This window comes from Chaetodon auriga, chromosome 14 (assembly GCF_051107435.1).
Source record: "Chaetodon auriga isolate fChaAug3 chromosome 14, fChaAug3.hap1, whole genome shotgun sequence".
NCBI lineage: Eukaryota > Metazoa > Chordata > Actinopteri > Chaetodontiformes > Chaetodontidae > Chaetodon > Chaetodon auriga.
The window spans coordinates 14179778-14194956 of record NC_135087.1 but is presented as its reverse complement, the minus strand read 5'-3'; positions in this window follow the sequence as shown (position 1 = coordinate 14194956).

Sequence of the window (15179 nt, the reverse complement as noted above, 5' to 3'; positions counted from 1 at the left end):
TTGAGTGGCACAACTTTTAAATGTAGGCTAAATTTGACATTTGTGTAACAGACCAAAGCATGCGCTTCTTAGTACACTATAGTTCATATTTATTGATGCAAGGTTAGAAGGAGGCATTTGCCGTATAGACTTCATCAGATTCATGAATTTTCTGATGAATCTGATGAATGTCCTGAGATTTAAGGCTATCCTTGCGCCAAAAGGCAAAAAGAAAGCTGCTGAACATACATCTCCAAAGTCTGAAATAATAAATAACTCAACAGAAAAAGGATGTGGAAAACAAGACTCAACAGACTGATTCTTACTTAAGGTATTTTTCTTCATTCGACAAACGCTTGGATGAAAGAAGAAACTGAGGCACTATAAATTTAAAGATATACTCTCCACACATGTATTAAAGCATTCATAAAACTTGCCTAATGTGTGCCTGACATGAGAATAGAAAAAAAGGTATAATCACCACATTAAAACCCTTAAAATGGTACCTCCTCCGTCTCCATTAAAAATTCCAGGATATATGAATATGTGAATATTTCAAATTTCACAAGTTTAACTGCTGGACAAAGTGTCTTCGTCTTCACTGTAAAGTCCATTCTCACTATATGTGCACTGTTTGCTGAATACTGGACTATCTGTGATCATCATGCTCTGGAGCAGCTGGACTCAAGCCTCTAACCCTAACCTCTACATGAGCGGTAGTACTCAGCACTGGTACTACTTGTAGTAGCAGTAGTAGTCTATTCACAGTAATAACGTTAATAATCAAATCATCCCTGTAAGGTGCCTGTAACATAATGGGAACCGCACACAGTGACATTTAGTGGACATTTTTTGTTTGCTGGGTATCCATATAATTAGAACCACATTAAACAGATCTTTCCAGGAAACTTCCTAGGAAATTATTAGGAAATTACAGACCCGTAAAATTAAATGTTGCCATTTTACTCCCCAACATGAAGCTCTTATCGGTGCTTCAAAGCCTCCACGCAGACTTTTCACCAAATATAACCTAACTTTTGAAACTTATGTCCAGTTTTTGCTGTGTCCTTGAGGTGTTTAACCGACTCTGCTGTGATTTTTAAAGGCTGCGTTTATGGCGTTGTGTTGGATTGCATCACCTACGCTGCTCATTTCAATACTATGCAGTGCACATCATAAAACACACAAACAAAGACCTCAAAATGCAGGAGAGTGGGTCATCCATTAATCACAGGGTTGGCAGGTTGATTCCCAGCTCCTGCTGTCCACACGTCGAAGTGTCCTTGAGCAAAACATGAAACCCCAGTCCCCTCTGACTGTTATCGCCTGCCTCCATCGCCACCTATGTGTGACTGTGTGAATGGGTAAAAGTGCTATATAAACGTAGGCCATTAACACAAGATTTACATAATCTTCATAAATCTACATGTATGTAACATTTTGCTAAGTTCTTCAAACAAATCCTAAACCATGCTATGTTTGTGATTAGTTGTAGATTAGAGTAATTCTATTACCTCTGCACCTTCTCAAACAATAGCGCACTAATAAGTGTTTTATGATGTAATGAACAGTGTCAATAATGAAGAATTGGCGCTGAAAGCCAGTGAGTCACCGAATGAGGCAAAAAGTCATTTACCACTTCTCTCATCTCTCAGATGAAGGCAGCCCAAATAATGAAAAAAATAAAAGTCTGAGAAAACGAGTACAAAAGCCAGTTAATCTCTCTCATCTTCCTCTTAATAACTGCAAATTTCCCCTTGGGCCCATGGGAGAGGGCCTCTCTGTGCCGCTGCCACCTTATCTGTCGCCTCCATATTTCAGCATGCTGAGCGGCTCCCTCAGTACCCAGCCCCCGGCCTCCTCTCGCCGGGGCCTGTGGGGAAGCTGGGCTCCTGGGCCCGCCATTGTTCTGGCCTGGGAGAAAAGTCCGGAGAGAGTCCTGAAAGCTAGAGAGTGGGAACATTAAAAAAAAAAGAAAAAAACTTGAGCCACTGCTTCATTAAGCGGGAGCCTTTCACAAGCAAACATATCAGAGACGGCCCCCTTTCAGAGGCAGTAATTAGCAATTTGGAAACCTTGCCCCCTCAGGATATACAGTTTCAATTTAGTCAGCAGCTTTAGATTCTTAGGCACTTAATATTCATTGTTTCTGCCATCTTCCCAATTTCTCGACGTACATTGTCTAGTCTTTCACTGGCGATAAAGTGTTTTATCTTTCATGTAATTCTTCTTTTCAATGAGCCCTTTGCAAGAGAAGTTAATTTTTATAAATAATTTTCAAAGGGATTTGCAAAGAATGTGAGGGATACGATAGCAAAGTGCTCTTCAGGAAGTGCCAGGCTGAATATCATATGGAGCATTGGCTTGATTGATTAAGTCTGGCTGTAAATAGTGTACGGGAAAAGTTCCTGCAACTTACTGAGAAGTTATATTGCGGCTCTGCGACTGATGGCACGAATGAAAAAGGAAAGGATATTCAAGTGTAAATGATAATATGTGCTTGACATTGTTGGTGCTGATGCTACGCTATGTGAGTACTGTTATCGTGAATTTATTTGCATGTGTTTGTACTGGCATAGTAAATCCTTTGCACGTATTTAATGGTAAATGTTTGCAAACTCCTTATTAAGCCAAACCACATACCGTACCTCAGGGGGGCAGGACTGACACTTATCTATGCCACCATGGAGCCTTTGTTTCAAAACGCTACCACTTCCATTCATTTCCAATCAGCATTGTCTAATAGAAATAATTGATTTTTGCCTCCTCTCCACAAATGAAAAACGCTTCTGATTAAACATTTTGTCTCCAAATCTAAATTCCGAGATCCCCATCAACACTTGAGAAAAATAGGCAACTCATTAAAGCGAAAAAAGAAGTAGCTAAGATGTGAAAAGAGGAGGCAGGGAATGAAATAATGAATGGAGTCCGAGTGAGCTATCTTTCCCAGGCAGAGCGCCACTAGGGATGCAAACTCTCAGCCACCAGAAATGAGCTACCTATCTGTGAAAAGAGTGACTGCTCCATCCTATTTGATTTGGCTCTCCTATCATCTCTTAAGAAGATGTCAGCCTTGCTTCTTCTATTGCTCTGAGCCTTTATCAACCCGGAGACGATTTCCCTGCAAAAAAAAAAAAAAAGGAAAAAAAGAAGGGAGAGACGCATTTCAGTGCCTTTCATGGAGCAACACTAAAGAATAAGTGTTATGCGATAAAAAGGGGGTTGTTAAATAGATCTGTCTATTTGTATGGTAATAATGATCGCTTAAAGACTCGGGGCTCCGTGACTTGTAGAACAAGGAAACAAATCTGTATTCAGGTATTGTGTTAACATGACTCTCCAAACGACCTTGTGAAACTTTCATACAGTAAAAAATGAGTCGGATTCTCCAGTTTTTTTTTTTCTTTGTTTGTATCATTCTTTTCCCCTTTCCTTTTAGAGTGGAGGAGTCCCTGCACTGGGCGAAGCCGCCCGTCTCAAACTGCTGGAGCTCTTTGCATTTTAAATGATCTTTTTATTGACACATCTGATTTAGCATTCAGCATATATCTGATAAATGTTGTTAAATGTTATGTTAAATATGTTTGGACGCTTGTGATGTTGTGGGTTTGAATTATCAACCTTTGCTACATATCATGAAAAATTCACATATTTCTTAGAGTTTAACACATTTGAGTGATTGCAGCACATTTTAAACAATATTGGCAATGATGGAAGAAGTACTAAGATCCTTTACCACAATTTTAAAATACTGCAGTAAAAAAAAAGTCATGCATACAAAACTGCATTTGAATACAAAGTGCAGGAGTATTTAGCAAAATATGCTAAAAGTATCAAAAGTAAAAGTACTTATGCAGATTGGTCCATTTGAAATGTTTATTTACATATATTTCAGTATTAGATTGTTATTGTTATTGGTGCATTAACATGTAATGTCGAGTCGATGCACTGTTTAATGTAGAGTTGGGTATTTTCATCTATAAAATGCATCATATTTTATTAGTTGATGGTGTTTTTTGCATGAAAATTTTAAGTAAAATCTTTAAAGTAAGGAGTATCTGCAGCAGATACTGTAAATGTAGAAGATATTTACCTCCGAAATGTAGTGGAGGTCTCAAAAGCAGTGGAATACAAGTACCTAAAACCTGTATGGAAGTGCAGCGTTTGACGAAATGTACGACCACATCTGAACATTGGCTCCTGTTATGTTAGATTACCGGTTCCTCACCATTACAAGTGAGTCCCAGTGTAACCAGAAGCATTAAAACCACAGTGATGGCCGCTGACTGTCAAAAAGCCAACCCTGCGGTCTCTCATTAGGATTCAGAGGCTCTGTTTCTGTCCCCACGTGAGCTCAGCTATTAACAAAATTATCAGGAAAGCCGGCCCATGAACCTCAAGAGCATTTTTTTGTTGTCAAGCAAATCAAACAGTACGTGGGGTTTGTTTGTTGTTCTGCGTACCTGGAGACCCTCCTGTACACTGTTTCAGATGCATCACTGTCATGGGCGGCCATGTCAACCTGCTCCACCAAAGAGCGCCTGACATGTCAATTTAGCAGGTGGTGCGCTGAAGCTGAGCCTGGTTAGTTGATCCTGTATCTGCTCTTTTGATATCTGCATGTGTGTAAACAACAAATGGTTCAGCCCTAAAATGTCTGTCTGAGGTTTGTGTGAACAGTGCAACTAATTTCTCAAATACAGCACCAGAAGGACAGATATTTATGTGACTGTAAAGACTCCGTTATGCTTCCAGTGTAATTCTCTCTGTCGTTGTTTCGTATGAACAAATATATGAGCACAGTGACACAAAGGCAAATGTAGTGGATCTAAAAGGAGAGACTAGAAGATAAAATATGATATTAAACTGTTGGCAGACCGGTCCTGGTTGATGAGGGCATGGAGGGCTCAGGTAGTGGCTCACATGCCAAGAAATGAGAGCAAATTCATTGTGGGGCTGGACTCAAAGCTGTGAGGTACGTGTGAAAATACAGAAAATATGACATGTCAGCGCTCGTTTTCATGTGATACTTACAAGACGAGCGATTGCTGGTCCAGCAAACAAGGTGCAGCCTGTTACACGACAACAACGCAGACAGAAGAGGAAAAGTAAGACAGAAAACTTACGATGTAATTTATGGAATTATTATTAACTGACGTATATGAGGAGGAAAGAAAGGCTATTACATTTTCATTACAGACACGTAACCAAAAAAAAACCCCACAAAAAAAAGGATGAGCATTTGTTCCTCCCAGTCTCCCTCCCATGTTCCTAGCTTGCTATGTCTGTGAAGCCAAGAGGCCATCTCTGTATACTGAGAGAATGAGGAGCTTTCCATACACAAGCTGTTTGTGGCTTGGAAGCTGTAAGGCCAGCTAGAGGCGACGCTGCTCTACACAGAGTTCCAAGCTGCAGCTGTCAGTAAGTCACAGGACTTCTGGCAAGTAAGGACCAGTTTAGGACAATACGGTTGATGGCATCTCTGAGACCGTCTCCCAGAACTCTGCAATGTTTAGGCACTCCAACACCATATGTGAAGAATCAGATCTCATGTTTTCCAAGTTTTGTCTTCCTATAAGAACATTTTAAAGAGTAATATTTGATTAGAAACCACCTTTATGTGCTGATCTGAGTCTAGCTAATCTAGCTAGTGTCTCGGTGCAATCACAACGTCCCTGCTTCAGTCCTGTCGGGGACCTTTGTTTCACCTCATTTCCTCACTTTTCCAGTACTGTTCTTCTCCCAAACTACAAAATATAAGCAAAATTGCCCCAAAAAACTAAAAATCTGTTGATCAGTTTTGGGGAAAAAAGCACACATCAGGTTCAAAGATAAATGAGTTGGGTAGAGCGATAAATTTGTTCCAAGGAAGTGAAGTCAACCAAAAAGTGAGAAAGATCTGAAAACAAACACCTGATAACAAGGTAGGAAAAATGTCAGGTGTACGTGGGAGTTACAACCATTTTGTCCTTCGGTTAGTTTAAACAAAGTATTCTTGACTAACGTCCTTCATTTCAATTATTTATGTTTTTGGAGGTGTGTCAGTGCTGCACAATGTAATCCATCAAACGACAGTCGATTCCAGAAACATTAAAAATCACTTATTTAACGCGGACACATGAGCAGTATTTAAGGTGTACGCAAAGCATCCTAAATCATCTCACTACAAAACAAAATTACGACTGCGTGCATTTTGTGTTCTTCCCTCACAACTGTATCGCTCTGCTGCTGAACAGGAGGAGGATGCAGACGACACGTGGCTCTCCAGGTCATGGAAAGCACTAGAGGTAGATTGATTAGCCTGCTCAGTTTGGCTGATTAATCAGCGCCCCTTAGGTGGAAACAAGCACCATTTATGGCTGATTACGTTCCCAGACGGCAAAATCTTAACGTACAATTGACAGTGGGACTTTTCAACCTCTATTTAAACCCAGCACTTTCCACCTCCTTATTTCAGTAATGAAAATGCTGCTTACATATGGTTTCATGAACGTCAGCTGTCAGAGTGTCGGGAGTTTTTCCACTTTAATTTGATAATGACCAACAAGCCAAAGGAGAGGGGAAAAACATCAATTCCTACAGAAATGCAGCAAATTCAGCAATGAACATTTTACCAGATATACTAATTTCATGACAGCTAAATGATTTGCTAAAATGTCCCAAAAAAATTCACAGGTTCCAGCTTCATAAAGGTGAGAATTTGAGTGGATTCTGCTGAATATCTTTTGGACAGTTGGTTAATACCTGACGGGCTCTAAATCAAGTAATCAAGAAAACAGTTGACAGATTAACTGATAATGAAAATCTGGTTGCCGCCGTGGTACCATAGTGCTACAGTATATATAAATAAACTTTCAATCACTGGTTTCACACTGTACCGTCGGCATGAAGCTCTAAGACACTGAAGAACCAAAACCAACCAACGACAGGCTCTGCTCCAGTGATGGTGAAAGAAAGACTTTATGCAAAGTGTCTGTGACCTTTTACATTGAAGTGAGCTTGATATTATAGTAATGCTGACACTATCAAACTGGAAAGCGAACACCTATCACCCTGAGGACAGTTGCAATCACCCTTTTCATCTTGCACAGTTCATTCTCAATGGAGCCAGACCACAGTGTGACACGGGACTTTAACTTTCCCCTCCGTCACTACCACGAGCAGCGGGGGGGAAAGAAGCCGTGGCTGGTGTTTGAATTTCTGTTTGGTCTTACCTGTGTACGTCCTGTGTTTCACTTGCAGCCACAATTTCTCACAGCTTTCGCTCTGAACAATAGGGAAGCAGGTCTCTGCGGTCGACCCTTTAATGTTCACACCACACCTCATGCCACTGTCCAGCCCTGCAGCCAACGCTCGGCTCCAGAGTGGCCTCCCCCGGCCTGGTCACCCGTTTCCATTTATCTGCTGGGATAACTATAAAAATCTGTCAGGAGCGGGGTGGCTTTTTTCGCTCAGCTCAGCCCAGCTGGCAGATTGAGAGCCCCCTGTAATGCACAAGTCTGTTTTTATTATTCTTGCTGGGGGAACACTATTTCATCAAGTGCATGATTCCACAGAGGAGAGGAGACAGCCCCAGCCCGGCTATATTTCTTCCAATCAAACATTCCAAGGGGAAAAAATGAGTGGGTGCCATCAAATCCCAGAATAATGCTGCCAGATTTTATGTAAAAAGAAGGACTGATGGACAAATACAGGAAGGCAAGACAAGTTTAATGACGTGTGTTCAGGAGCTGAGATTGGAAAACTGACAGAGAAAAGCAGCCTCTTTGCTGGAATATAAATTGTTGTGCGCTGTAAAAAGGCTTTTATCTGGAGTGAATATGGGACGAAATACACAGGTCAGGGTTAAGTCATTTTCTCCGGCAAGTTAAGCGAATAATGAAGGCGAGCCCGCGCGGAGAGGAGCACTGCTACTGCCAGTTTGTCTTCATTTATTATGCCAAATCTCATGATTTTGGCGTTGGCGCAGTGAGTGCTCTGGCGCGCACCGGTGGACGACATATCGCTTAATTTACACAAGGTAATGAAAGCAGGGAATGGGAGGACAAAACAATTTACCTGCTGACACGGGAAGAAGTGATTTGCGAACATGGGGGGTGAGCGAAAGAGCAGGCAGAGGGCCAGGGCCAAGGGGTGGAAGAGGAGCAGAGATAGGGATGAGGGGGAGAAAAGGAGGGGAGGCAGGGAGGAATAAAAGGCAGGGAGGTTGGAGGGAAAAAACAAAGGGGTGAAACACACTCGGGCTTCAGCCTCTGCTCATCAGGTGATGATGATGATGGCTTCAGTGGAGCAACAGTAAACTCTCCCTCCCCCCACAGACAGCACACAAAAATACGTGCAATCAGGGGGCGAAATTGACCTCAGATCTGGAGGGTCTGTGCTGACAAGGCCCTTGTTTTACTCCCCCCCCCCCCTCCCCAGTTGTAATCACTTGTCAGAGAGCCACTTGTGCAGCAGGGATGGGCGGCTTCAACATCCCTCTGGAGCTGCAACAGGTATTTTCACCCAAAGACCAAATCTCTGTGTCAAACCGAATTGTGCTGAGCAGCTCTGGTAATGTATGTTTCTATTAGTCAGAACTGGCATCATTTCACATTTAAAAACAAGGTGTCTGGGCCCTGAAAAGAAGTCTGCATCCACATGTTGTAATCAGTCTAAGAAGTTACCCAAATTGGCATAAACACACAAATGACCCACATCTAAATTAGCGCCGTCGGCAGCCAATCACTCCACAGCGTTGATGGATGCACTGTAAAAGTGCACGATTGGCCATTCAGCTGATGGCCTTTCAGAAGAAAAAAAAAAAAAAGCATCTGGCCCAGACTCCCTGACAATACAGCTGGAGCAGCACTGTAATTTTCCAATCACCAGCCCTTCAGGCCAGACCACTCCTAAGGGCAGTAAGATCAGATGAGCCCCGGCATTTTCTTTTGTAGGAGTCCAAACTCTATTTGTCTGCTCACAGGAACAAAAACAACCAGGGAGCCGAGAGCGGCCGGCGTTTTGGTCTCTCTGGAGAAGGGCCAAAGACGGAGCAGGAGGAGGGGGATGGAGGTGGTGGGGGGAGGGACAGTGGGGTGACACAGATAACCGAGTCACCCACACACACACACACACACTCACACACACACAGCCCGCTGTGGGTGGTTGGTTCTGGTGATGATGAACGGGGACGCGGCTCAGCACCAGGTCCCTGCTGTCAGGGCTCTCCGCAGGACGAGACAGAGAGAGGAAGTGTCACTCTCGGCGGGCCTGCTGGGCCAACCTGGACTCTGCTGAGTCCTGCTGCTCGAGTCTTCACAACAAATCAAACACCATAACACCCACCCCTCCCCGAATACGGCCACACACACACACACACGCAACCAGCTCGCCGCCACTGTCTGGAAGAATGTGTCTGTTAAGCATACTGCATCTGAATATCTGCTTCTGTCTGTGAGTGTTTGAGCTGATGTGAACTGATATTCAGGACTACTCGGCTTCGGCTCTCCTTGGAGGAGAAACTAGTCCTTGGGCTGCGGTTGAGAGTGGGGGGCTCCCGGCAGCCTCCCCTCTGTCCTCCACCCTCCCCTGTCCGCAGCCCTCTCCACAGGCTTATTTCCCCTCACAATGAGAGGTGACAGTGAACAGTGGAACTCGTCAGTGTGAATAACACGCAGTCATGCTTGGTGAGACCCGCCGGTGGAGTGCAACACACACACACACACACACACACACACTCGCACACGGTGGCGCACACACCAAGGCTCAAGGGCCCAGCGGTAGGCACGCTGTCAACCTCAGTGCACTGCTTTCCATTACAGCTTAACTGGGGACAAATTGAGCAATCTGATGGGTTAAATTTGACGTCTTTGCCCGTCTGACCTGCGTTTGTTGTACTGTATCGCTTTCCGCACTTCTGCGGGAGCAAAAAACAGCGAGCTACAGGACACACATGAGTTCTTAATGAACGCACTCAACATAACGTGTGGTCTCGGATCATAACAGAGGTCAGAGCGACATTTTTCAAGTTCACAAACTCAGCTGAGCTCATATTACTGTGCCATCAGGTCTGTCGTAGTCGCGTGTCCCTCGCTGGTGTGCTATTCTCTTGAGTCTCGCAATGTCCTTCAGTGGCACCTTATAAGAGCAGTCCATAACACAACCAGTGGTCAGGCTTAATTTACCCACTTTCTCTGTCCACTGCCCCATCAGCATATAGTATCACATAACTGCTAATGGGCTAATGGAGGAAGGAGGGAGGGCGCAGGAGTGAGAGGAAGACAGCGATAGTTAGGGAAATGGAGCTCAGGTTCATCCAAACATTTAATAACTTATCCAATCTGGAGCGTTCACCTCTTACTGGGCTAATTATATCATTTAACTTGCCTGGGAGAGGGGGCCAGCGTGGACGCTCCCGTCTTACGGTGTCATCACATAATTATGACTTATGCCAGCGAGGCCCAGCAAGCTGGATGAAGTCAGCTAGCCATAAATTTTAATGATCACTTAGACAATACGAACGTTCGCAGGGCTTCCGCGGCATTAGCGGGGAAATATGGACACCGGCCCGTAGGAAAGCGTGGAAGCAGATGGAGGGGAGAGAGGTAAAAGGAGAGGAGACGCACGCCACAGGAAGCAGAGGGAGGAGGTATCTGCGTGTTTGGGGAAGGTTCAGACCGGGCACACACAGCCGCTTGATCGTGTGGGATCAGGTTCTGTGGTCACTGGGCTGCTAAGAGGCCAACGTCAGGCCTGTCAGAGGGCTAAACACCCGAGTATAGTCTGCTTCAATGGAAAAACAGCAGCTGACACTCAATGCTCGCAGGCCAACTGCTGACCTCATTCAGCGAATAAAACGCACCGGACAGAGGGGAAGAAAGCCTGGCGTCTAATGTGGAAAACTGCTGCTTTATTCCTCCGTGCAGAAGTTTCTAATAACTTTCAAAAGTTGGAAAAAAAAAAAAGAAAAAGGCCATAATAGTGGGAAAATAGATGGGGCATAATGAAAAGGGCTGAGTGTCTTTTTTTTAATAGCTGTAAAATGGCTAATTAGCCCTCTATGATTGATCATTGTGGGAGCACACATTGGGAGGTTTGAGTCTCCTGGGCTTTAATAGTTTTCTGGTAAAATAATTTTACATTTCTGGTGTAATTAAGAAATGTTCCGTGACCTCTGTGACCTTTGAGCGTGGCACGTGGAAATATTTTTACAGGTCAGTCGGGGCTCATTTGCTGTTGTGTCAATAAATATGACGCGTCAGAAAATGTAGCTTAGCATTAAACATACGAGTGTAAACTTATACTACAGAGTAAGGAATATTGATTTCAGCACGCAGGTACCCAGATATTCTGCACTTATGAAAAAAGGAGACGGGAGAGCAGTCAGAGAGAAGCTGATCTCTCTTGCACTTAATATTAATGTCTGTTTTGCGGCTATCCCGTTTCAGGAGGACCCGGCTCCTGCGGTGGAGCGATTGAATGACAGAGATTACCTGTTTGGAAAGCCCCACGAGACAGCTGATTGATAATGCATGACACAAAAATGTTTTTGTTTACCCACAGATATGGCTTTGAGCCGGGTCTCAGTTTCTTGTTTTTTTCCTTGGAAACCTGATTCACTGGACTGAAGTGGATTGAGGGGAGAGTTACGGTTCAGGAGGTCTCGTCTGAGCGTCGACTGCGGTGTCTGGCTCCATCGGTACCTTCTCGACCGAGGGGAAGGGGAGGGGTTGGTCATCCACATCATATTCATCCCATTGAGCCTCCTGTGTTGTCCTAAAGGGGATATAACATGAAAACATAATCTCACACCACAATTTCATTCCTTCAGCAGCATTAGATTAGATTGAAACTTCCCTGCACACTTTCCTGGGGCTGTCAAATGAGCTGTCATTCATGTGTCAGAGCCGGCCCCTGCTCATCTGCTCTAATACATCACATAGCCTTTTATATGGATCAGCATGAGTGGGACTCTCTACACAAACGCCAGCAGCTCCTCCGCTGGGACATGGGGTGATTGATAACATTTCCCCAGCTCCTCACACTCATGCCCATTTGTATAGTTGGTTGGAGAAGGGCCCCTGGTGTCCACTGACATCTACGGTGCCCATCATCGCCTGGCGGAGAACATGACATCAGCCTCGGAAACACAGCGAGTCGCTCTGATACATGCCAGGAAACGGGCAGCTTTTCATTCATAAAGTACAGTGTGACAGCCTCTGACAGATCACTCGCACCACATACTGATATTTGTATTTTCCCGAACAGTGAAAGCAACACAGGAAAGTAGCCCAGGTGCCACTTGAAATTAAAGATGTCAGACACTAAATCAACCGCTTAACCTTCATATTATCACAGCTGATAAATGTTTATTGCTCATTAGCGTGTCCGTGCAGTTTTAATGCTTACGAAATCCTCAGTGTTGAGATCACTGAGGGGAATCCTGAGCCTGTTTTTGTGTACCGTCGTATTGGCATATTGGCTGGGCTAATGGCCACTTGGCACATAGACAGCTATCCATCCCAATCTCGGCTTCACTAATCCAATTGAGGCAACCTGCTTGGCAAGAGAGAGACTCATCTGTCTTTACTGTTCATTAATAGGGCTGCTCCTCGAGCTCGGAGCCCATTCACATTCCTTCGGATGGGACGGAAGCAAACCTCATCACTGAGACGCTGGATCTGTGCTGGAGGTTCAGCGGGCAGGGGGTGGGGTGGGAGGGGGGGGGGATACATAATCACTTCTGAGATACATAATCACTGCTGTGTGGGGTAAAGTATCAGAAAATATGAAACCTCCCTCAGGGATGAGCTACATATTTACACAGACAGAGTAAAAAACACAATGCAGGTATGTGATTCAGGTCAATATGATGGCGACCGTGCTGCGTTTGGTGTCTCTCTCTGTCCTGAGCACAGAGCCTTCTTGAGATTGTTTTTTTTCTATCTATGGCAGGGCTTTATGTCTAGCGGTGGAATGATAATAATGTTTCTAATCTTGTTACATTGCACACAGAATTGTCTTCCATGTTAATGATGGACCAGCCCCCTCCCTGCTCCGCTGAGATGCTTACTTTCAATTTGTGTACTGTCATCTCCCCACCACGCGGCTGAAATTGATGCACCCTCTTCCTTTTAATTAAATCAAAAAACAGTCGGGGTCCAGGCAGGTGGGGGACCTACTCCCATATACAGCCATCACAAAGACCTGGCTGACTCCAGGACGAATCGGGGTCTTGTTCTGTGTGTGACTGTGTGCTGGCAGGTCCTTGCATGGATAAAATTGATAACAGATTTAAATTACAAGCACAGAAAGGGCATCAATTAAGTTAAATGAAATGTTTTAAAATGCAATAAAGCAGTTTTGTCAAGAAATATATCCAGTCTAACCTTCTTATAATATTGATTTCAGTCAAAAAGCCAGTGGACAGTTTTCTGGATAAATAAATAAAAAACAATCCCAGGGATCCTTCTCAGGTAGGTTTGCCCTCGGGCAGAGCTGCAGCCAAAGTCTAAGAAATGAGAGCGTAAAATTCCCACACATTAGAAGGCAGATAATTGGATTTCCTGTGTCCTGTACGGTGGGCGGTGTGGTTCCTGCAGCTGTGACATTATCAAGGTAACATAACCTGAAGGCTGCGATGTAGCAGCACAGGCCCCGCAAGGCCTGTCCTCCAGTTCCACATCGCTGCCTGCTTGGCTATTCATCCTGTGGACCCTGCAAATGAAATTATGGGAGGAAGAGCAAAGGACATTCTTTGGGAATTAATCCCATTTATGCCTAAACCCACTTCAGATTTTTATAGTGAGGCCCTCTTTAGATGTAAGACGCATTTACAATTAGACAAGGCCTTGGGAGGACTGAAAGAAATGGTGTGCGTGTTGGTTTGTTTGGTGGGTAATTTGTAGACGCAGACAGGAAATGAGCAAGCTCAAAGAAAAAAAAATGAAAAGCTGAAACTTAAATACTGTTCTCAAAAATCGGTTGACATTGAAATACATCTGGACCACATCGGCGTCATTTAACTTAAGTATCTACACCTGTTATTAAAACACTGTCTGTTTACATTATCTATATACGTTATCCGGATACATAATCTGGATACAGATTTTAATACTACATGAGAATTGGGTCTAAATGTTCCCTTCATTTTAATGTTACAGTATGGATGACAGCAAACAGATGTGAAAATATATTAATTACTAGAGAAAAATGAAATAGTGAAATATCCTCTATGCTGCTACTGAGAATATGAAATCATTATTTCATCTGAATACATGAACCTACAGGAGCCAAAATTATCATCCAAGATTTTTTTTATTTGATAATGAAAAAATTTCTATTTTCTAGAGTCATTACTAATTCTAATAGAGGACATATTACAGACACTCGCTGTGGGCTCTGCAGTCTAATACCATGTAGCAGTGACCTGCACACAAACAGCCCACCAGAGTGTTTCTGTGCTCTGAAAAAACACAATATAAATGTTAAAATATCTTTTATAAATTAATATTATAATATGTTTTAGAGTGGTAGTGAAGTTATTCCTACAATTGTTCTAAAAGCACGACACTAACCTACATTAACGTCACTATAAACTAACTATTGAAATGCCTTTTTTTGTTGATAGAGCAAACACATTTTAAAAAGAATGTGTTCAGAATGAATGAGTATGATTTTGTGTTTTGGGCAGAAAATCCAAAAATCTAATTGCACCATCAGGTTTTTTTTATAATGTTTCCATGTCCTCTGACCTTTACCTTCACTGCTGGGGTTCAGTCTCACTGGTCAGACATTTTTAGTCTTTCCAAAACTTTAACCAAAAAAAAAAAAAAAAAAAAAAAAAATCTTCCATGAATATTATTTGGTGTAGCAGCTTAGCACAGACCAAATGCAGCCTTCACTGCATCAACGTGGCCTTAAAATGTGTCCAGGAAGTCGGCACAAAATCCCCGCGCTGAAGTTGCAATAAATAAATAAATAAATAAATAAAAACTTATCGTCTTCAAAGTGGCGTCTCCGTCTTACCTCTATCACACGTGCTCTATCTGTGTTGCATTCTTGCTGCAGCGTTCATGTTCTGCTTTGCAACTCTGCCTGAGCCACACAGCCGCGGAGAGCACCTGACATCAATTAGCCCCGTCTGTTTACTCTGGCGATGCTCTGCAGATAAACACTGCCCCCTAGTGGCGACACGCGCACACAGCTGTTCAAACTGA